The 23,861-nt window shown below is 44.4% G+C and overlaps 1 long non-coding RNA gene across 1 annotated transcript; it reads left to right on the top strand.

Moving 5' to 3' along the window:
- Nucleotides 1-18,440: 18,440 nt before the first annotated feature.
- LOC136458121 (uncharacterized) lies at nt 18,441-19,025 on the top strand. The gene is made up of 2 exons (XR_010759887.1): nt 18,441-18,577; nt 18,666-19,025. It is a non-coding gene; the product is annotated as an uncharacterized lncRNA (long non-coding RNA).
- Nucleotides 19,026-23,861: the final 4,836 nt, after the last annotated feature.

Genomic DNA, 23,861 nt, shown 5'->3' on the forward strand with positions numbered 1-23,861 from the left:
GAAATGAAAAAAATTGGGCTGCGAACAGGTCGGGCAGGCGTGGGTGAGTGTGCCCGTCGTGGCTGGCCTTGCCAGGGCGTCCGTGGTGCGTGGCCGTGCGGCCAGACGGCCGGCGACGGGTGTCACCACGTGTCGGCTGATTTCTGAAACGGTGAACACTATAGATGTCTGAACTTTTCGTTTCAGAGCTCAAAGGTGTCGACTGACACGGCAAGTTTAATACCGATTGGCTCCTAAACTGTGATGAGTTAGAGGAAACAATGAACATGAAAGTTGTAGAGCTATATTAGGGCTTCAACTTTGATTTAGAAATCAATAGCCAGATCTCCATGGATCAAGAGTTATATCAAGCCAAAGTTGGCGCAAACAAACTGAAATTGCATTTAGGACTTAGCAAAATTTTCAAGTGTTGCATCAACTTTCAATTCTGACTTGTGGGTCCTTTTTGAACATGTTGTGCACATTTTCATGACTTGGCTTCTAAACAAAGTTCGTTCCTTATAAAATTTGCTACAACTTTGTTTTAGGTTTCATAGACATGCAAACATCCTAAGCTACACTTTTTAAATAGTCAACCCAAAGTGTTAGGGGGTCAAAATGGGTCAAACCATGACTTGGGAACCTAATTAGTCAAAGTGATCAACATGAACAATGTCCCAAATGATATTCTAAGTGTAACTAAGTTACTTAAAAGGATTTTTAGCCACACCATACATTGGTCACACAAGAATCAAGCAAGGTATGTACTAAAACAATGAAAAACACATGAAATGTTACAATTGTTTCATAATCCTATTTCACATGTTTCATGATCTTGTTGCATAGCTAACTAACCATGTTTCACTAAAGTTAGTAGCACATGTTGCACTTAAGTGTTGCACACTTTTCATTTTATAGAACAACACACATGAAATATACAATACATTGCAATGTTTCGAAAACATGTTTCATATGATATAAGCTCATAAACGCATGACTGATGCTCATGATCATGAATGCTCAATGATGATTGTGATCATGAAATGTCAAGGTTAAGTGCATGCTTAACACTGAGGGTGTTACAGTCTTGTTGACCCCTGTTGAGAGATTTGTCATGCTCCCAAGATCAAGATCATGTACACCCACAAATACATGCTGCTCCTGCACTAGGAGTACGCGAAAAAATGCTTTCATCCACCAAAAACTCTGCTCCTACATTGGGAGTAGACAAAAAAATATTTGTTAGGGAAATACTCCATGTTCTAAAAGAGATAAAAGATCTCTCTCTAAATATGTGGTTTAGAAGAGACATGGGCTAGCTTAAAAAAATATGGACACATGAAGGTCCAAGTACAAAAATAAAGAAAAAAAATGATGAGCACATGAAGGCTCATGTATTGAAAAAAAGAAAAGAAGAAAGGAGATAGTCATGTTTCAAAAGAATAAGTTATAGAGAGAGATCATATCTATAAAAGGAGTATAGTTCTAGTTTACCTTTTTCCACACACATGCACATCTTGATCTAAGAGTATGCCACTTCTCTCCTTGGATCCTTGATTTGACTTTACAACATATGCAATACAAGTATGCTATATTGTTTACCCCTACCACTACAAGGATTGGACCCATTTAGCACCACTTGTTTTCTCAACACCACACATTTAGTTGCAATATTGGGTTCTATGGCAACCAACATCATAATTGGTAGCGATATGTGGGATTAATAGCCACCAAAAATTTGTGTTGTGTTAGTCATAAACTCCGTTGCAAGAGGTAGGCACTAATGCCATGGTGGAAAAGGCGGTTGCGAGTATGGGTGCCTATTGCCACAACTAGTGTTGAGTTGTGATAATATTGATGTTGTGTTGTGATAGCTAGGTGTTGTTGCCACCATGGTAAAGTTGGTTGCTAGTAGTTGCACATATGGCAACGAAGTAATTACCTTGTCTTAAGTTTGACCTGCGTTGCAATAGATCAAATCGATATTGCATCCAAAAAATGATTAGTTGCAAGTAGTTGTGAATATAGCCACAATGAAACTCTGTTTCCTGAACATTGTCATGCATTGCGAAAGATCTTATATATTGCATCAAAAAATCATTTGTTGCATCCATTGAGGTTATATTGCCACCAACTTCATATATCACTATATTATTAGAGTATATGTAGTTGCAACAAGAGTTATATTGGCATTAATTAAAACATGTCCATGGACATTATGTATGGTGCACGTGGGCCAAAAGCAAAGGAGTTAGGCTAGCCCACTAGGAGAGCGATGCTGATGTCATTGTTACTCATAGCAACTAGGCACATTTGTACATGTGCTGCTCTATACACCCCCCCATAGGACATAGAGAGACCGTGTGACCCAACAAGGCATATGAACAATTTTTTTATTTTTGCCAAGCCACATATGAGTAAAACACCCCCTCAAAGGAGTACTTTTTTTTTTTAATATTTGGCGAGCCACACAAGAGTAAACCTGGAAACATCAAAGATGACAACGGGCACAATTTTTTTATTCAAGCAAATGTATTATTCGCTCTCAACATGAGAATCAAACCAGAGAACTAATGACATATAAGACTTTAGAAAAACAGGAACTACTTGATTTCTATCTGTAACAAACAAAATACATGAATATTTTACACTCAGACATCGCATATTTTCACTCTCAACGTAAGTCAATGTGTCTTCAACGTAGTTAGCAGCAATCGTGTAGGCTGCTGCATCCCATCATTCTATGCTGCCTCTCTTTTGGTCTGAATTGCTAATCTGCAACGATTCGAACAATAATCAGTAGAGAGCAACTAACAACATCAAGCAACTAAAGACTAATCTGTGCAAGATATAATATTTCACTCACTTGCTGATGGCTGATGGTTAGCTGAGTATAAATCATTCAATTTCAACATGTCTAATACAGGAAGGCTGATAGTAGATACTAATACTGCCAGAAAAGGTGGAGAATACTACTAGAGGTGAATATGAACATATATCTACTTTACGTAAATCTAATCAGCAGTGATGGATATGTTTGTAGCAGGTGCTGCATGTCCAATCTATGCAAGATATACTAATTGAACGGCAATATAGTAGAACATAAGTGAGAGTTATTTGGCCAATGATGAACCAAGATCATTACCTTTGATGCTGCGTTTGCCTTGCCGGTCACCAACCAATTTCCGCTGACCACCATGGTAGGACACTAGCACATTAGAGCACAAGACAATTAGAGCAGTATATAAAATTAATTCACCGCAGAGAGAGGGAGGGGAGACATGTTGTCATCTCTTTTTGCCTTCACGCCACACAGGCCTGAAAATATAAAATTAATTCACCGCAGGGAGAGGGAGGGAGGGAATACCTGTTGTCATCTGTTTTTGCCTTCACGCCACATAGGCCTGAAAATATCAGGATGTTAAGTCCGTAACAGAACTTAAAATATTCAGATGTTAAGTCTATAACAGGACTAAAAGTATTCAGATGCTAATTCCATAACAAGACTGAAAATATTCAAGATTCTTTTGTAATAAGTAAAGATTAATTTAAAAATAAAAGATAAGGTTTAGAGACAGATCTAAAACAGGTTTCTATCATAAAAGAGTGGGTTAGGGATAGGGAAATGCATATCTAATCCATTTCTGATGTTTGTTTTCCACTGGATTAGGGATTAGGGATTATAGATTGGGAAATAATTTTTGAAAGGTCAAAATGGGATATGGATATGCTTATCCAATCCATTTCTGAAGTTTGTTTTTCATTGGATTAGGGATTAGGGATTGGGAAATAATCTTTGAAAGGTAAAATGGCCAAGACAGATATGCGAGCATGATTTTGTCTAACCAATGACCAGGGAGGCAGGGATCTGCATCGACCAGCTTCTCCTAGAGGGACTCCTATCACGTAGCTTGACAACCCCATCTGCCATGATGGTTTCATCGACCTCGTGCACTTCCAGTGTGGCACATTGCGGTAAGGGCACAGTGCTGAGATGGGTTGTAGTAGCTCCACCCGAGCAGCATCTCAGACGGCCCACGTGGCAAGCTGCTGCTCCAGCGCCGTGAGAGGCGAGCAGCAATTCCATCCTGCGTGCACGGTCACTCTAGCCTCAGCACGTGCGGAGGGAGAAAGAAAAGCTTGGATTCAATCAGAGGAAGAAAAGCTTTGAGGAAGGAACAGCTTGTTTAAATGTCATGCTTCACTACACCACAACACCGCTTCACCGTCAAACATCTGACGCTAAAAATTATATTTGGCGATGGATGATCTGACGCTAAAGATAACTTAGAGACTATCTGACGCTAAATCCTCATTTAGCGATTTAGTGTCTGACGCTATAGGTATTCATATTTAGCGTTGAACCATCTGTCGCTAAAGCCAAATGTACCATCAATCTGTCTGTCGCTAAAGAAAATGGGCCCCACGCTGAGCTCGGGTGCCCCCACAATATGGATCAAGACAAATAGCCCGTCACGGCCCACACTCACAGCCGCAACAAGCCAATATGGGCCCAACATGGAACCCCATTGGCGGCAACCCTGCATACCTCCCCGCGAGTTCGCGCTCCGTTCCCCCAAAATTTCCCCATTTCCTCCCCCTCCCCTTCCACCCGCAGCTCCCCGTGCCTAGAAGGGGAACCTAGTTGCCACCGCCGCGCAGCACGCCACCCATGGCCTCCTTGTTAGAGAACACGGGTGCGCCGCTAGAGGAGGAGGAGCCCTAGGCCCCGCCGATGCCGAACCCGGAGCCTACCAAGGCGACGGCGCCCGACGAGGCAGAGGAGGAGCCGCAAACCCTAGAGCGGGCGCAGGAGCTCTTTGATAGGGGCGCCAAGGCCATTGAGGACGAGGACTTCGTCGAAGCCATAGACTGCCTCAGCTAAGCGCTCGAGATCAGGTTAGGGTTTCCTTTCCCGCTGACAGGCCCAAACAGCCTATTATTAGCTCAAGCAGAGCAGAGGAGATTCCTTTTGTGTGTAGTAGTAGCAGGATAGAGAGGGAGAGGAGCAGCACAGACTAGAGACTCAGAGAGCAGTGAGCGGAGCAGAGCAGAGGAGGAGAAGGCGGCTAGTCGGAGGCAGTTGCAGAGAGGAGGAAGAGGAAGAGGAAGCGAGCGAGGATGCTGTGCCTGAACGTGTCGACCAACGCAAACCTGGAGGGAGTGGACACCTCCGCCATCCTCGCCGAAGCCTCCAAGTCCGTTGCCAACATCATCGGCAAGCCAGAGGCCGTAAGCCTCCGCCTTCCCCTTCTCCTCTGGTTCCCCTCTTGTTCTCTTCTATCATGTTGCTTGTGTAGGCTCTTGTAGATTGTGGGTCTATTTGGTTGGTGGAGATTGTGCTTCTTTTTTTAATTGACACTTGACACTTGGCAACCTGTTAGGGTTTAGAGCAAGATGTGCATCGCTGCATGACACCTTTCTGTACGTTATCAATCAATTGATCGTGTCTCTTGATGTTAGTATAAAGAAAATTCGTGTGAATCAGTAAATCTTCCAATATTTCTACTCTTTGCCTCTTTGGTAAATACTGAAATGGGGATTTTTCACCTATAGGCTTTTATTTGGGGGGAATATCCTCGAGGCGCACTATGGACGCCCCTGATGTCGATTCTCACTGAACTCACTTTAACACTTTGTTAATATTCCCTAGGATGGGACTGCAATCTCCTGCATATCGTGGACATTCTTTAATTGAGTTCATATATAATTATTGTACTATATTTTTTTATTTTAATAGTTTCAACATTGAGGAAGACAATAACTCAAAAGTATTAGACTGCACACCCAGTGTCTATGTGGGACTGATAGACTGACCATTGTGATCACTCGGTACATCAAATCCCAAATCATTCATCTACCAATTTAACAGATGTATTTATAGCAAACTAACTGATGAAATTCTATGCCCATAGTTTTTCTGGACCAGATTTCTATCAACCAACAACCCCTAGTATACCATTCTTCAGCACTAATCTCAAGTCTTGTTAAATATAAAGGCCATGAGCTGCATGTGCTCTTCCTTTATGTTACCCTAGTACTACGGCCATCAAATTTACATAGATCAAATATGAACGTTCATGTTTATCAGTGACTTCGTGTTAGTGTTACACTGTTACTCAGGCAGGTGCTTTGCCATGTAGTTCAGTACCCAAACTTTTATGCCCTGTAGTAGAGGTCATAGCTTTTCATCTTATGTTAACCGTGTAGTCCACTTAGTATTAGTCAGGCAGCTGCTTTGCTACTTTCAGGGACAAAAATGACCTCTCTGAATACATTGTATTCATAAACTGACCACGCTAATCTCATTCTCATACTAACACCATTTGGATTCCTGGTTGGGTAATATGTGGTGCTAGGCTCAAATTACTGAACTTTAGCTTTTATTGTTTCTCTGTTCTTGACTTATTTGGATGAAGCCATTTCTCTTGAGTACTATCATCATGAGTAACTAACTGGAATGGTTGTCCTGCCACAGTAGTGATGGTTGTTCTCAAGGGTTCTGGCACTTGGCAATCTGTTAGGGTTTTGAGCAGGATGTGCATAGCTGCATGACACCTTTGTGTACGCTGTCAATCAATCAATCAATTATGTTTATTGATGTTAGTTAAAAGAGAATTTGTGTGAATCAGTAAATCAACCAATGTTTCTCTTTGGTAAATACTACAAGTCTGCAACAGGGATTTTCTTTTCCTCCTGGCTTTTATTTTCGGGGAATATCCTCTAGGTGCATTAACACCCCGATGCTGATTCTCACTCAAACACTTCGTTAACATTCGCATGACACAGCCTAGAATCCCTGGGACTGGAATCTCCTGCATATCGTGGACATTCTTAAATTGAGTTCATATATAATTAAACTGTATTTTTTCATTTTAGTAGTTTCAGCATTGAGGAATACTAGATAACTCGAAGTATCAGATTGCATACCCAGTGTCTATTTGGGAATGATATACTGACCATTGTGGTCACTCAGTACAAGAAATGCCAAACCATTCGTCTTCCAATTTAACAAATGTATTTACAGCAAACTAACTGATGAAAGTCTGTGCTCATCGTTTTTCTAGATCAGATTTCTATCAACCAGCAACCCCCTAGTGTATACCATTCTTCAGCACTAATCTCAAGTGTTGTTAAATATGTGGACCATGGGTTGCGTGTGCTTTTCCTTTATGTTACCCTAGTACTACAGCCATCAATTTTACATAGATGAAATTTGAAAGTTCATGTCGATCGGTCACTAAGTGTTAGTGTTACTCATGCAGCTACTTTGCTATGTAGTTTAGTATCCAATTTTTTATGCCCCGTACTAGAGGTCACAGCTTTTCATCTTCTGTTAGCCGTTTAGTCCATGTAGTGTTAGTCAGGCAGCTGCTTTGCTACTATCAAGGACAAAAATGACCTCTCTGAATAGTGAATACATTGTGTTCATAACCTGTGGGGGTATTAACCCCTATACCCTTACGGCTAGGTTTGGGCCGGCCCGGACCAGGGGGTTCGGCCCACTAGAAGACGACGTGCGGCCCAGCCGATCTGCTCGAAGTAACGTGCAAGGAATCAAGGCAGACCTGGAGATCAAGCAAGATCCTGGTCGGTTAGAATAGGAATCCTTATCCGGCCACCTATAGCAAATGTAACTGGTTGGGATTAGTTTCCAGATCTGTAACCCGGCCCCCCAGACTATATAAGGCGGGCAGGGGACCCCTCTAAAAAATCATCTCATTGACATATAGCAATACAATCAGACGCAGGACGTAGGTATTATGCCTTCACGGCGGCCGAATCTGGATAAAACCTCATGTCTATCTTGCGTCACCATCTCGTTCGTAGCTTGCGCACCTGTCTGACGATAATCTACTACCTTGGGCATACCCCTAGGTAGACTGCCGACCATATTTTGTCGACAGTGGCGCGCCAGGTAGGGGGTGTGCATACTGCTCCCTAGATGAACAAGATGGTCATCATCCCCGGTTCCATGGCTACGCCGAACGGCCTCACGTTCACCATCGGCCAGATCACCTAGACCACTGGCTCCGACAACTTCATCGCCATGACCACGGAGGAGGCGCAGATCCAATCTGCATTGGCCACTGCTTCACCAGCATCAGCTATGGCTCTAACCACGTTGGATCTGGCTCTGGCCACACTAGCATGGTCTTTAGCCACGCCGACAACCTGTCGTTCGCTTCCTCGCTACAAAGGGAGGCAGATCGACAACACCGACCTGCTCGACTCCATCAATCAGGTCAGCACCAAGCTTGCTGAAACCCTAGCTCTAGTAGATTCGATTCAAAATCAACCTACCGAGCAGGTAACCACTACCCACAACAGATCTACCCGACCAGCTCAGGCCAGTCGTCCTGTACGACTCGGTACAGATCTCGTGGTCATGTCTACTCCTGAAGGGCGCTCCGTTCGTCATCGACCAGCCCCCGCAATGGGTCTCCAGCTCTCTGAGTGCAAAGCCTTGATGGAGAATTACCAGGCTTAGCCCTACGGCCTACGAAACACTGCTTCCAACTACACATACAATATACAACGCTAATCGGATCTGTGTTTTATACATCGACCTTGGCCAAAGCCACGCAACTTCATCAACATGGTTCGGATTAAGGAATATCAAGAAGGATCGGTCCACATAGTTCAAGAGGGTGGCTTAAGCTCCCCGTCCAGCATCGCATCTAATGGCTCCATCCACACTGAGCTTCAGCATCGTGATAATGAAGAAGTTGAATACGATCTGGATATCCCAGACCACTCCCCGGGGTTCCCACGATTCCCATCTTTCCCACCAAGGCGAGGAGACTTGATCAATGTTGTTAGTAATGACGAACCACTAGCAGTTGGCGAAACAGAACAAGAAAGGCTAGCACATGAAGCACGCAATATTGACCAGTTTAATCGTAGACAAGACAAAGCCGAGGCAGAAGAGGAGGCACAACGCATAAGGTTCCAGCCACGCGATCTCAACAATGCCTTTGATAGGGTAGGGGAAAAGCAGGTCTTCAGGACTCCAAGCGCCAACATAGCTATTGCTATGGCGACAATGCAACGACTACCCAATACCCCAGAAATCCAGGCAATTCATGATGATGTACAAGCCTACCTGATGGCTGCTATAGCCCAGACCATAGAGATTGCAAACCAAGCCTGGGCTCCATCCGTCTTAGTCAAATCAAGCCACAGTCGCCAGTACTCAAGTCGCCCACAGCCACCCAACCAATGTGGCTCACGCAACAACGACCCACCAGACAACCGTCAAGGTGGAAACGGGGGTCATGATGGTGGTCGGGACGACAACCGCCGCAACAATCGGGACGATAATCAACGAGACAACCGCGACAATCGCCATGATAACCGCAGTCGCAGGGTCAACCAGGGTGGCAATCGGGATCGCCATGATGGCAATAACGATCTCCACCATTCCCTTAGAGAACGTGATCTGCATGATCGCATTAACCAAAGAGCCAATGATCATGCATCCCATGAAAGCTATCACCGTATGGAATATGATACTACCCACGGCCCTCCGGGTTTGAAGTAGTTTACTCCTCACCTCTGCCAAGTCGTGTGGCCAAAAAACTTCAAGCTCGAAAAACTCTAGAAGTACGACGGCAAGGAGAACCCTGAGTTATGGGTCATGCTCTACGAAACCACGTGCAGATCAGCCATGGCTGACGAGCACGTCAGGTCTAATTACTTCCTAGTCACCGTCGGTCATGCAGGCCACCAATGGCTGGTCAGCTTGCCGGCAAACTACTTTGATTCTTGGCAAGAGCTCAAGCAAGCATTCATCGACAACTTCATTGCTACTTGCGAACAACCTGGCAACAAATATGATCTGCAGCGGATTCGAGATCACAAAGATGAGCCACTGCGCGAGTATGTCCGACGCTTCTCAAAGATGCGCATCAAGGTCCCATCAATCTCCGACAATGAGGCAATCGAAGCTTTCATCACTGGTCTCTGCTTCCATGATGCCCAAAGGGACAAGCTCCTCTATAAAAGACCTGAATCGGTCACAGCGCTCCTAGCTACTACTAAAAAATATGCGGACGCCGATGATGCTAAAAAGATAATCATTGAAGAAGCAGCAAGGGTTCCACGCTCCGACCACCCCCCACATCACGACGACTACCGCGGCAACCATGGTTAGAATGACAATTTTGATTGCCACAACTAGCTCAATGATTTTCGCGACCACCACGACCAGCGTAATCAGCGGCGTAATTGCCGTGACGATTACAGGGGCAAGCATGCTCGGGAAGATGACGGCGAAGTCAACATCATTAAAAAAGGTGGCGGATGTCGCAATTACGAAGAAGACTACGCCAAAGCATTGAAAGGACCCTGCCAGCTCCATCCCTAGTCAAACCATACCATGGAGAATTGTCGTGTTCTCAAATCCATCTACACGGGCCAACAGGCTCCAGATAAATCCAACAAGCCTAACGATGCAGGGGAGCAGCGTAACGAGGACAACGATGATGAAGACGCAGATCCCCATCACAAGTACATCAAGCCAACCGACCGCGTCCACACCATCATTGGGGGCAAAGTGTCCATCGAGACCAAATGAGAGCGCAAGCTGCTCGCCCGCGCTTGCTTGAACGAGGCCAATGCCGACAACCTCAACGTCGATCTGCGGCTCCCTCCTTGGTCTCACCGTGAGATCTCCTTCAGCAGAAAGGACCAATGGGCTGCAATACCTGAGCCTGGGCATTTTCCTCTAGTTCTCAATCCTTGTATCAACAAGGTTCAGTTCGATAGAGTGTTGATTGACGGCGGCAGTTCCATCGATATATTATTCAAGAACAGTTTGCCAGCCTTAAAGATAACCCAGGCTGATCTCAAGCCATACGAGGCATAGTTTTGGGGTGTTCTCCCCAGACAGAGCTCCACACCTCTTGGGTAGATCATGCTACCTGTGCAATTTGGTACCCCAGACCACTTCTGCACCGACTACGTCAACTTCGTGGTCGCCGACTTTGAAGGCTCCTACCATGCTATCCTTGGCCGACCAGCGCTCACCAAGTTCATGGCCATACCTCACTATAGGTATTTGGTGCTCAAGATGCCTACTGAGAAGGGGGTTCTAACTCTTAGGGGCAACGTATACGTAGTTTACACCTACGAGGATGATAGCTTGAAAATAGCAGAGGCTCACGACCTCTCTATTCGCATGGCCAAGACCATGCTCGACACCAAGCAGACCCCAGCCGACCACCTGGAGATCCCAGACCTTGAGGCCCCACGCAAGAACATCAAGTCCAAAGAGCACAAAGAGATCCAGCTGGTCGACGGTGATCCCAGCAAAACGGCCCTTATTCGAGCTAACCTAGATCCTAAATAGGAAGACGCGCTCGTCAGGTTCTTGAGGAGCAACGTGAGTGTGTTCGCATGGAAACCCACTGACATGCCCGATGTACCTCGGAACTTGATCGAGCACTCCTTAAATGTTGATGGCAAGGCCAAACCCATCAAGCAGAAGCTATGACGGTTCGCTCGCAACAAAAAGGAGGCTATTAGGGGAGAAGTTACATGGCTTTTAGCAGCCGGATTTATCAAAGAAGTGTATCATCCGGAGTGGTTAGCCAACCTGGTTCTTGTACGCAAAAAGAATAAGGAATGGAGAATGTGTGTTGATTACACTGATCTCAACAAACACTGCCCTAAAGACCCCTTCGGCTTACCTCACATAGATGAGGTCGTAGATTCAACTGCCGGTTGCGAGCTGCTTTCCTTTCTTGATTGCTACTCTGGTTATCACCAGATCGCTCTCAAAAAGGACGACCAGATCAAGACATCCTTCATCATGCCCTTCGGCGCCTACTGCTACATGACCATGTTGTTCGGGCTCAAGAACGCTGGGGCTACCTACCAACGCGCCATACAGGCCTGCCTCAAAGACGAGATAAAAGACGACCACGTCGAGGCTTATGTTGATGATGTAGTTGTTAAAACCAAGGAAGCATACACCCTTGTCGACAACTTAGAACGTACCTTTGCAGCCCTTAACACATTCCAATAGAAATTAAACCCAAAGAAGTGCATTTTTGGTGTTCCATCCAGTATACAGCTCGGCAACATCATCAGTCATGACGGCATACGCCCTAGCCTAGAGAAAGTAAAAGCTGTCTTGGACATGAAGCCACCCAAAAAGGTGAAGGATGTTTAGAAGCTTACCGGATGCATGGCTGCCCTTAGTCATTTCATATCTAGATTAGGCAAAAAAGGACTACCGTTTTTCCAGCTGCTCAAAGCATCCAAGAAGTTTGAGTGGTCGGAGGAAGTAGACATTGCCTTTACATAGCTGAAACAATTCCTTACATCACCTCCGGTCCTCACTGCTCCCAGAGAAGACGAAACCCTCCTTCTTTACATCGTGGCAACTAATCGAGTGGTCTCCACTGCCGTGGTGGTCGAGCACGATGAGCCCAACCACATCTACAAGGTACAGCAACCAATTTATTTCATTAGTGAGGTGCTCAGCAAATCCAAGACCAGGTACCCACAGATTCAGAAACTGATCTACGCTATGCTAATTACATCCCGAAAGTTGAAACACTACTTCGACAGATATCATGTGGTGGTCATGACCGAGTATCCTCTAGGAAACATCATTCGCAACAAGGATGCAAATGGGTGCATTGTCAAATGGGCAATGGAGCTATGCCCTTTCTCCTTGGAATTTGCAAGCCGTACTACAATCAAGTCTCAAGCACTTGTCGATTTCATCGTCGAGTGGACAGACTTAAGCACACCTGCCTCTTAGGGGCCCGCCGAGTATTGGAAGATGTACTTTGATGGCTCTCTCAACATCGATGGCATAGGAGCAAGAGTCCTTTTCATATCACCATCCAAGGAGCAGCTCTGATACGTCATCAGGATTTATTTCCCGGCGTCTAATAACGTCGCCGAGTACGAAGCATGCCTACACGGTTTGCGCATTGTGGTCGAGCTCGATGTCAAGCGTCTCTATGTCTATGGAGACTTGGCACTGGTCATCAACCAGCTCAACAAGGACTGGGATACGACCAGCGAAAAGATGGACGCATACTGCAAAGCGATCAGAAAGCTAGAAGGCAAGTTCTATGGCATCAAGTACGCGCATGTGGTCTAGGACAAAAATCAAGCAGTAGATGCGCTGTCAAAGTTAGGATCATCTCGAGCCAAAGTCCCACATGGCGTATTTGTTCAAGACCTGCTCACGCCCTCCATCAAAGAAGAAGATCCCGCAGTCGATAAGCCTCTAGACCAGCCATTGGTGGCTACGGTTCTGGCGTCAAACACCACCAAACCACCTCCGACCACCAAGAAGCCTAACTGGAGAGTACCTTTCATCAAGTACCTGATAGATGGTAGCGGTTACACCGATTAGACAGAAAACGAATGCCTGATGCGTCGCAGTAAGCAGTATCTGCTCATCGATGGCAAATTGTGGCGCAAGAACACGAAGGAGGAAATATTAATGAAGTGTATAACCCAGGAGGATGGTGAACATCTCCTAGACAAAATCCATTCTAGCTCCTACAGTAACCATGCGGCCCTGAGAACGCTGGTTGGCAATGCTTTCCGAGCAGGGTTCTATCGGCCATCAGCCGTAGCTGATGCAGAGAAGCTAGTCCGCCATTGTGAAGGTTGTCAGTTTTTTGCCAAGAGAATCCACATACCAGCACATGAGATTTAGACTATACCAGCCTCTTGGCCCTTTGCATGCTGGGGACTGGATATGATCAGGCCTTTCAAACTGGCCCCTAGAAAATTTACATGCGTCTTTGTGCTGATCGACAAATTTTCCAAGTGAATAGAGTACATGCCCCTGGTCAAGGCATCTTCAGAAAAGGCTGTCACATTCCTCGACCAGGTCATCCACCACTTCGGCATACCTAACAGCATCATCACTGATCTGGGTACTCAGTTCACCAGGAGCGCTTTTTGGAACTTCTGTGATGAAAGGAGCATAGTAGTAAAATACGTCTCGGTGGCACACCCTAGAGCTAATGGACAGGTCGAGCGGGCAAATGGTATGATCCTGGATGCACTTAAGAAGAGGATGTACAGAGAGAATGACAAAGCTCCTAGAAGATGGCTCAAAGAGTTACTAGCCGTGGTCTAGGGTCTTAGAACCCAGCCTAGTCGCAATAACGGCGTATCACCATACTTTATGGTTTATGGTGGTGAGGCAGTGCTCCTAGTAGATATAGCCTTCAGATCAGCATGGGTAGAGAACTTCGACGAAGACAAGGCCAATGAAGTGTGGGAGCTAGAAGTGAATAGTGCAGAAGAGAAGCGGCTCGATTCTTGCGTACGTACAGCCAAATACCTTGTTGTTTTGCGTAGGTACTACAACAAGAACGTCAAGGAGCGGTTCTTCGTGGTCGGGAACCTAGTCCTGAATTGGAAGATGAATTAGGCTGGTGTCCACAAACTCGCAACCCCATGGGAAGGACCCTTCATGATCAAGGAGGTTACACGCCCTACGTCTTATAGGTTAGCTCACCTAGACGGCACAGACGTACCCAATTCCTAGCACATCGACAAGCTTAGGTATTTCTATACTTAGCTACTAAGATATGTACCCCTCTTGTACTTTTGATTTATTTCAATAAAGCTATTATGATTTCTTCGACAATTCTAATGTGTCACTTAGAAGTCTATTGTTATTCTAACTCTACCAATTAAAACTGACCACCATTCCTTCTCGGGTTCTCAGAGCAGGCCCTGTCTCTGGTTCCTCCCAACACGTGCATGGGATCTGCTCTCTACGCTATGGGTGATCGACAGGTGCTCTCTGGTTTGACTTGTGTGTTTCTACGTGTGCACAAGCTATGCACCTCACACTTCGACCGCAAGACAAACTAGGGCCATACAAACCTTTTAGGATGACATGTCGACTAAACTGGTACAACTAAACAGAACGCCAACATGTTCTAACTTAGTTACACCAACATGATATCTGAGCTTAAACACGTTTTCTACAAAACAAACAAGCTTATGTTGATATACAGTTACGTTATTACAAGCTTGCCTAAAAAGGTCCAAGTTTACAATAACCCAACTACATCTTCTTCTATAGCTATAGCCTACACTATTAGCTGGTTGGGGCACGCGGTGCCTGCTGCTCGCTGGTCCTGACATCATGCTCGGGTCTCGGGGACTTTGGCATTGATCGAGCTGAAGAAGATGGCCCCACCAATGCCTAGCTAGTCGAGACCACAGGCTTCACCGGTTGGCTTGACGATGACGGCGCTCCTAGCTGACTTGTTGATGGCGTTCCTTGTACGGGTGGTGTCGCACCTCCACATAGGTTAATATCGCCAATTTTTTTTGCCGACAAGTCCAGCTGGTTCATCTGTAGCTCCTTGGCCTTCTAGATCTACCTCCTTTGGGTATCCAGCCTCTAGGCGCTTGAGATCAATCAAGGGGTAGTGAGCACGTACCATGCTTAGCACATGTGCACCTGCATACTCTCCCGCCTCCTTCATGAACTCCTAGAACCATCCCCATGCCCTTTGGCATCTCTTGATCAATCCTAGCTACGGCGTCCTTGGCACATCTCCTGCTAGCGCCCGGATCGATGAGGTTAAAGACCGGCAAAATGCCCTTTGCCACCTCCTGGCACTGGCTTTTCCAAGTGTCATGGTCCTTGGTGATCTCTTGGCATTGCGCCTTCTAGCCGTCATGGTTTTTCATCATGGCCTCCAGATGCTTCTTTCCATTGAATTTTATAACTGCAAACCGCATGCACCGCAGATGGTTGTTTTCACGTTTGCAGTATTACTCAGCCTCGAGATCTATGCCAATATATGCGCCTCTTCGTTGCCAGTGTGGGAGGGCCCACGCTGACGCACCTACTGATAGGTGCCACGCAACTGTTTGCTTGACAAGACAAAAAGGCAGTATGACGTGCTATACCCGTCTACTTTTTTGACCAGACGTGTCAGACCGGACTTGTCAGAACAAATAAATAAATACATAAAATAATAGTAATAGTGGCATATGGTTTTTTGCCACACTTTTTGTGCTTAGGGACTATCCCGACCACCCTCGTGCTCGGGGTTTGTCGCGACTATCCTTGTGCTCGGGGACTGTCCCGACCACCATTGTGCTTGGGGAATGTCCCGACCACCCTTGTGCTCGGGGACTATCGTGACTATCCTTGTGCTCGGGGACTGTCCCGAGCACCATCGTGCTCGGGACTCTCTCGACCGCCCTCATGCTCAGGGACTATCCTGGCTACCTTTGTGCTCGGGGACTGTCTCGACTACGGTTATTCTCAGGGATTAGTCGTTTTCCCCATGTTGCGCTCGGGGACTGCCCTGACCACTCTCCGACCATTGCTCGGGGGCTGCTCTCCTCGGCTACATGTGATTTGTACTCACATACAGTTGTGAGGCATTTATTTTTTTCTCACTTAGACCTTGCTACAAGGCTGATACCTCACCTTCCAGCAAGCTCGAGGACTACATCGGTACGATGCACCTACCAGTGCAGCTCGTATTGCTTGTATGACGATTGGATTCTCACCTTAACTGGGAATTCTTTTTAGACCCTAGCACCACGTGCCTACATCACCTACTACTAGGCTCGGGGACTAAGTGGGCACACTTCACCTTGCGGTGAATGTGCTTATTTTATCGACCCCTACGCTCTGACTATTGGCCATAACTACTCCTGTACAAGGGTCACTTACATTTCTTTTCAGAAATACAAGTGGGCACACTTGATTAGGAAAGAAATCTTTTTCTTTTTTCTTTAGAGCACCATACATTCTTCGAACAACCAGAATCTTCGGCTATAATCGTGGTCTACTGCTCTCTATGCTGACCAGATTACTGGCACATTTGCTTGGTCAATGTTTCAACCAGTTGGAGATGACATGAAGACAGACCGCATTAGCCGAAGAAGATCAAATGGCATGTCGCAACATAATACATGGTGCTCGGGGACTAGCTGTGGGGGTATTAACCCCTATACCCTTACGGCTAGGTTTGGGCTGGCTCGGACCAGGGGGTTCAGCCCACCAGAAGATGACACGTGGCCCAACCGATCTGCTCAGAGTCCTGCGCAAGGAATCAAGACAGACTTAGAGATCAAGCAAGATCCTGATCGATTAGAATAGGAATCCTTATCCAGCCACCTATGGTAATTGTAACTGGTTGGGATTAGTTTCCAGATCTATAATCCTGCCCCTAGACTATATAAGGTGGGCAGGGGACCCCTCTAAAAAATCATCTCATTGACATACAGCAATACAATCAGATGCAGGACGTAGGTATTACGCCTTCACGGTGGCCGAACCTGGATAAAACCTCGTGTCTGTCTTGCGTCACCATCTCGTTCGTAGCTTGTGCACCTGTCTGCCGATAATCTACTACCTTAGGCATACCCCTAGGTAGACTGCCGACCATATTTCGTCGACATAACCTAACCATGCTAATCTCATTCTCATATACTAACATTATTTGGTTCGTGGTTGTTGACCTGTGGTGCTAGGCTCAAATTACTAAACTTTAGCTTTTATTGTTTCTCTGTTCTTGACTTATATTTGGATGAAGCCATTTCTCTTTAGTACTATCATCTTGAGGAACTAACTGGAATGGTTGTCCTCCCACAGTACGTGATGGTTGTTCTCAAGGGTTCGGTGCGTATGGCATTTGGAGGTACCCAGGAGCCCGCAGCTTACGGTGAGCTGGTTTCCATTGGAGGCCTGAACCCTGATGTGAATAAGAAGCTGAGTGCTGGCATTGTTTCTATCCTAGAGTCAAAGCTGTTCGTACCCAAGTCGCGCTTCTACCTCAAGTTCTATGACTCAAAGGTAAGCAGCCACTATTCCTTATTGATTGCTCATTCATGGGTCTTCATTACCATCATCATGTTCTCATTGGAATTTTGCTGTTTGTTAGGCCCATCCGGCACAAGAACATGCTCAACAGCGAATGGATGACCTGTCTAGAGATCCATTGTCTGCTTCAAGGGATAGCTTTATTTCCTCTGTTTACAGGTCTACAGATATAAGGTTACAACAATCTTGTTATTCTTTGCATTACATTGAAGTTTGATGGCTGGATCATGGTCTGCTTGTGCCAATCGATTTCTATTTTCTTTGATATAAATAGGTAATATGTATTGGTACTGCATAGAAGGATAGCACTATGCATGATTTTTTTCGTAGGATCTCTGAAAAAAAGGCTAACATACTTTCTTAAAAATGCATATGTACTTTTATGTAGGCCTTTATAACATATTTATACATTTTTGAATTTATAGCTTCTTCCCAGAGAAGCAATCTGTCCAAAGGTCCCTCTTCCATAGTGCAGCAACGGATGAAGAGGTTAGTAGCCGCTGCGGTGTAAATTTTCCCTTTTTTTATTTTCGTTCTCATAGTATCTTCAAATTTGGTGCTCCCGCAATATATCAAATAATTTTGTGTTATTTCCATATATGCATTTCAAGTCCTGAACTAATGTACATGTTTAAATTTGCTATGTCAGGTGCAGACCAAAACACCAGCTGAAGCATCTAACACAAACCTGGTTCCCAGTGATGGTCCAACTGAGAATGCAGACCCACCATTACAGAACCAAGCGAAAAAGTAAGCACACCGACATCGCGCTTACATATATACACAGATTTCTAGGCTGTCTATGTCCTCATCCTGATATATGTCCCAAACAATGCAGACCAAGACTTGGGAGTTCCAAACCTGAAACAAAGACCGCCAATTGCAAAGCTCAGTAACTACATATCTACTTTTGCAACAGGTCAACACAAACCTGTTAGGCCTCTTGTTTGTGTATTATATAGGCCATGCACTCTAAACTGTATTACTTTAGCTACAAGTAAAACAAGTAGTACCATCAGTACCATGTGTAATATAAATATGCATAAGCTCTTTGGAAACATCAGCATGTGTAATATACATATATATGTGTAGGCGCGCGATGGCGTGCGCCATTCACTAGTGTATGTTTGTTCTTAGTTGTGTAGTGACATTTGTATTATTGTCGACAATTGTTGATGGATTAATTTTTATTTTTTAACCATTTAAAATTGTCTCGTTGGACTGTCTATCGCTAAAACCATATGTACCATCGCACAGTCTGTCGCTAAAAAGTAGCAATGGACTATCTATCGCTAAAAAGTACCAATGGACTATCTGTCGCTATAAATATTTAGAGCAGCAGACTGTCTGTCGCTAAAAGTACTGTCTGACGCTAAAGATTTTTAGCGATAGGACTTACAGCGGCTACAGAAGTCTGTCGCTATAACTTTTTAGCGTCAGATTATCTGTCGCTGTAGCTGCTTTTAGCGTCAGACCATCCATCACTAATCTTAGTGTTGTGGTGTAGTGCTTTTAGAGGCAAGTGGCAGAGAGATTTTGACATGACTATGTGCGCAAACGATTTCTTTACACGCCTAAAATCCCTGTGTCCATCAAAACTCACTCTACCTGCCAAAATTACCTCTAACCCCTGCGTGGGTCCAGAGCTTTATTAGATTCATAATTATCTTCTATTTATTATCTATATTATTATATATCTCCTAAGATTACACTATTGTCTTAATTGAACTTTGTAGCCAATGTGGTACTGTGTACTTTTGGGCGGACAATGGTTGTTTCTTTGTTTTAATTCATCATTTTTTCTAGCTTAACCTTTTCTAGTTGAATCCTCCATGTCCATGTTGCACTGTAGCAGAACCAGCAAGAAGTAAAGGGCCAGGGAATAAACGATCAAAACATCTTAAGGTCTATATGGGGTGTATAATTAGTTCTGGCTTCTGTATATGCAACTACGCTTGGACTGGGTCTGTATTGGTTTGGTTCCACAGCATATGTTTTGTTCTAGATGACTGCAGTGTAACTGTACTTTACTGCTACTGCTATGGTGGCCACCCTGATCAGTACAACGACCACGAACAGGGAATCCTTTGCAATTAAATAGAGAATTGATTGCCAGGGATGATTTGAACACAAAACCACCTGTCCAAGCATGTCCCAATTCCTAGTTTCCATGCAGATCCTTCCACAGACTGCTCTTCTGAATTAAGACACTCACATTTTGTCCTCTACTCTACAATGGGTTTAGGTGGCTTGAAAACTTCAGTGGGCTAAGGGATGTACTTATTAAAATGGGCATATTTTCAGCCACATGCATATCAATTTTCTTGGAGTATTACGGCTGTTGCTAGATTAGTTCATTAGAACTTAGAGATTGTATTATCTAGCAACTTAGAGATAAAAATCAAAGGCTTAACCAGCGCTAGAGAATGTTCAGTCATCTATAATTAAACAAATCTGCATATTTATGAAATAGCTGCATGGATCAAGATCACATATATTTAGTGTACTTCTATAATGGTTTAACAATCAAGACAGGGGTACATGCCATCATTATACACAGCTCTGAGCAGATGTAGCTCCTGGATCTTCACAATAGGGATGCTACTTAAAAAGGAGAAAAAAATATAGAATTCTAAACCACAAGGAGAATCCGCTATAGGAAATATTCAGAAGGGGGACATTTTAGCGAACAGCTTGCGGGCCGTCTCGAATCCTTTTTGCGGGTGGTCAGGGAATCATGCCGGCTTGGGGAATGCGAGACGAATCAAGAGAGAGGGTGAGCAATATTTAGAGGCAAGTCGAAGATTCCGATGATCCAAGCATGTAATTTGCAAAAGACTGGAATTTTGGTCGAAAACAAGTCGAGGTTCCTCTTCTGCGTACCTGAGAACTCGCCCAGCAGGAGGAATGGGGTCCAAGGTTCTTGACCTCATGCCTGCATTCTCAAGGTGCCGAGGAGAAGTCAATGCCTGATTGAGGATCGGCGCAAACAAAATTGGGACTTGGCTAGCTTTTACTTACCTGTCGATGCTTCTCACGAGTCAGGACCGGGTGCCCTGTCCCTCGGGATGCAACTCCGCAGGGACCTTCTTGACCATGGTACTGGGCTTCTCGAATGGTAGGATTTTCCTAGGGGCGGCTGGAGCGGAGGCAGAGCAGGCAAGCGAGCCGCCGCCACCGCCGCCGGCTTTGGTGCGTTGTGGGGAGAGGGGAGGGGATAAACAAGACTCTGGGAAAATGAATCTGTTAGGCATATTACGGAGTAGCTAGGCTTTCGTTTTCGCCGGAGATAGAATTCTCGTCGGGAAACTAATCGTGACATATCTAAAAAGAGATTTAGATTTAGTAGTTTATATTATATATATATATATATATATATATATATATATATATACATTTCAATGAAATTTATATTCTACATCATATTATGAGTTTACTAGGTTACTAACGGGACAATAAACTAATAATAACTCTAATCTAGAATTCCACAGTCATGAGTTACGGTATTCATTTAATTTTCTAGTCACTTAGATTTATGTTATTGGGGAAACTAAGGTTTTAGGATAAACCTTTTTGATGATTAATTTTTTATGGGTTATGAATTAACTAGGAAAATCCAATATTTGCTCTTAATTATTGTATTCCATATCGAGCAATCCGCGAGCCATTTCGATTAAGCGGTGATTATATCTTGTATAAATACGACACCCAGTATCAAATGTAATTTATTTGTCCTCGGTTATATTATTGTATCGCTCTTAGTCTGTTCTCAATAGAAAGCTTTATGGCATTGTTTTCGAGACTTCTACATCATGTGAAATGAAATGAAACATGGATGAAATAATCATTCTCAATGCATAGTATTATTCTATAGTTTATAGACATTTAATTTTATGACTCACATAGAGTTGGTAATCGTGCCAAAGAGAGTTTCATCATTCTTCTCTCTATATGAAACTCGTTTCTTCTCTCTTTTCTTCAAAACCTTGTTATATATGTTATAAAAAAACACGTACTATGTGACAGTCTATTAAATACAAATAAAACTCGCATGAAACTACCATCGAGACTGATCTTGTATTCTATTTATATTTTGGGTCCATTGTTGGAGATCGTCAATCTTGCAATCAAAAGGTTCTGATAGCGGTTCCCAACACATCTAGCCACACCCATTCACAAGAAGTAGTCACTTTTTATAATAAGTCGACTTTAACTAATTACAATCAATTTCGTTAAGCTTTTAAGGTGTGAATGCGAGGTTTTAGTTTAAATTTGTATTTGTTGATTTCAAGGTAAAATTAAGATTGTCTACAAATTTGAAATGTATATAGTGAAGAAATGTTTTAAGGTTTACAAACCGTAAATGATCATTAAATTTTATGGAACTTTGATAATATTTTTATAAAAATTTTAAGTCTTATTTGACGTACATATAGTTCAAATTTAAATTACTTTCAATAAGCTCATCTAAATTAATTCGGTAGTGCTAGCGCCCGGACGTCCAAACGGATGCTCGCGCGCTTGCACTCTGTTTCGCGGTCCACACGGGGCCTGCGTCTCCCGAGCGATAAGAGGGGAAGGGTGCGCGGCGCCTCCGATTCGGAAGGACCCGGCCATGGCATCGTATGGATGCCCTGTCGGCACCGGAAGAGACGATGCAGCAGAAGGTGGGGAGGAGAGATGCAGCACCCGATGTACTTTTGAAACATCCAAATACAACAGTTGCAACATATGTCTGAAGACAACTGAAACACTTGAAACATACTTCTGAACACACTTGAAAAAAAACACCTGAAAACACTTAAAAACCATTGCAACAATACACAATATCCAAATAAAACACATGCAATGTATGTGTGAAACATATGCAACATCTAGATAAACACACTTGCAACATGCGTCTAGAATTTTATGACAAAACATATCTCTGAAACATCTGAAACACTCGAAAAGATCTGCTTGCAACATGCCTATGAAAACAATTGCAACATATGCAACATCCCTCTATCTACTTTTGCAACATCCATATGAAACAAATGCAACATACATCTGAAACGCCTAAAACACTTAAAATATACATATGCAACATAGGGGAGGGGAAGGCTAGGTCGACCGATTCCGCCCGCTGGGGTGGGGGGGAGCTCGGTCACTAGGGTGAGAGAGGGCCCGCCGGGCATGGGGAGGGCGCCGTGCTAGGGTGGGGTAGAGCCGTCCACTCCCCTGCAACATAGTTGGTCCCACCTCAATGGATCTCACTCGTGCTCCATGGATCTCGCTAGGGTGAAGGAGAGGGCCACAGGATCCACGAGCGTTGGGCGCTTCCGGTGGGTGAGGACGCCGGGATGAGGGGGGAGGGCGCCGCCGAGGTAGGTGAGAACGCCGAGGTAGGGGGAGGGGCGCCACCAGGTTAGGGGAGGAGGCCACCGGGGTGGGGGAGGAGGACGCTAGGGTGGGGGAACGCGCCGCCGCTGGCTAGGGAGGTAGCCATGGCCGCGCGCGTTGAGGTAGGCGCAGGGCGCGAGCGTGGAAGAGAGTAGGAAGCAAGGGACTAGGTGTGGGATTGAGCGAGTGAGGCATCTGTCTGTTCGGGATGTCTTAATAGGAGCATTATCGAAATTAATTTAGACTACAAAAATTATTGAAACTCCTTTGTAACAACATATGCGTTGATTATGTAGTACTTTCTCTATCCTAAATTGTAAGACATTTAGATTTTTTTAGATATATATTTTTATTATGCTTCTACATATATGTATATATAAATGCATAGAAAAACTCTGAATCTAGAAAAATTAAAATATGTTATAATTAGAAATAGAAAAATAATAGATTATGTTTAATTTTTAACATCTACTTAAAAATTAAAAAAATTCAGAGATTCCAAATTCTTTATACAGTGCCAAATTTTTAACTCCCATGGTCTGTCTCTCATATGACCACACGTAAACTCAGACGTAAGAAAAAATTTAGCAAATTTCGCGTTCGTGCAGAGAAAATTCCAAACCTTATCTACAGCGTCGCCTCGGCTCCCCAG

The sequence above is a fragment of the Miscanthus floridulus genome, chromosome 6 (assembly GCF_019320115.1).
Source record: "Miscanthus floridulus cultivar M001 chromosome 6, ASM1932011v1, whole genome shotgun sequence".
NCBI classification, from domain to species: domain Eukaryota; kingdom Viridiplantae; phylum Streptophyta; class Magnoliopsida; order Poales; family Poaceae; genus Miscanthus; species Miscanthus floridulus.